The sequence below is a fragment of the Propithecus coquereli genome, unplaced genomic scaffold (assembly GCF_000956105.1).
Source record: "Propithecus coquereli isolate 6110/MARCELLA unplaced genomic scaffold, Pcoq_1.0 Scaffold22, whole genome shotgun sequence".
NCBI lineage: Eukaryota > Metazoa > Chordata > Mammalia > Primates > Indriidae > Propithecus > Propithecus coquereli.
Genome location: NW_012147189.1, coordinates 10338879 through 10340455, shown reverse-complemented (window position 1 = coordinate 10340455; position 1577 = coordinate 10338879).

Here is a 1577-nt window from a genome sequence, read left to right as displayed (position 1 = left end):
TTGAATGTTGATAGTTTTGTGGTTAATAAATAAAATTTAACAAATGAAAAATAAACTCTTACGGTAACAGCGAATATCCATAGCATGATATTCTCCTTTGTGGTAGAAAATGACCACTTCTCTATCATGGACAACAGCTGTCATTCTTCCAGATCTTTTAATGTTATCTTCTTTGCCAACACAGACAGGAGAACATTCCTTCTTTTCAGGTTCTTGTACAGAGCCATCAAGATTCATGCTAGTTGAACAAAAAGAGAAAAAGAGGAAAAAAGAAAGAAAATTGTAAGCAGTCTTCACTAGTTTGGCTACAACTTAAATCACAGAGATAATCATAAGAATGAATAGTCTGAATTTGTTGAGAATAATGGAGGTATTTTTCCATAGCTATATAAAACATTTATAAATACTGATTTATAGTTCGTCATTACTTTGAGTTAGAGACTCTCCAAGCCTACCAAAATTAGGGAGGACTCTCCACTCTAAGGCTAGACTTGTATTAGATTCATTTCAGTGCTCAAGAAGGAAATTTCAGAACTCCTAAGGCACACAGACTGAAGTTTCACTATCCCTTTATTCCCCATCAAATTCAATAGTAAACAACATCCAGTTATTATTTGCATTATTTTCAGTCTTCTGTTGAAGGCAGGATTCTTTGATAGTGTGAATCGTTTTGGGCCCCTTGGCTGAGGTTTTGCCTTGATTACACAGCCGTCTCTTCACAGGCACAACCAGACAACTATTATAGCAGGACGGGGTAGGTATGAATGGAGACCTTTCATTTTCTTACCTCAAATAGAAATTGTCATTACTTTCTTCTGCCTCATTTTGGTCATTCAAAGAGATGACTTTCTCCTCAATTAATTTATAAAGGAAAATTTTCAGGTATTATAAATATATTTTTTCTTGGCACAGATATTCAATCTATTTCTTTGAAAGCCACCCTGAGACTTTCTGTATACTTTAAGAACATAGTCACAGTCTGCTGATTCCATGTGAGAAGGAAACATCAGGATATAGTAGTATCAGGGTTTTGGGCTCCATACACAGGATTTTTCTGAGGGTCTCCCATATGGGGGCATTTATATTTTTTCTATGACATATCCAACTTTTCCACTATTTTTATATTTATTCTTTCCCCATTCCTAATCCCCGATCTATCCTCTACTATTCCTGTCCTCTTTCTATTAGAAATGAGAGTTGATATTCCAAAGTTTCTGGAGACATTCCTGATTTTCCTTTCCATCTCAGGATATAGAATGTGGTAGTTTTGATAATAACTTTCAAAAAGTGTGAAGAATCTTGTATTATCTTAGGGCTGGAGAGAGAGAGCAAGAGAGAGATTTTCCTCTAGGCAAGACATTATTCTGAATCTTTGCATGTATTAAAATAAAAATTGCAAGACAGAAACTGAGACCAAAGGGTTTTGATTTTTCCTTTATTTCCCAATTAGTATATCATCAGCTATCCCTGTATGGTTTCTGCCCTCTGCTGTAAAACAGGAATCTTCAACCATCTGGACACTAACTAACCCCGCCACTGGCATAACGCAAGCTCACTTCACAATGTGGGTGGACAGG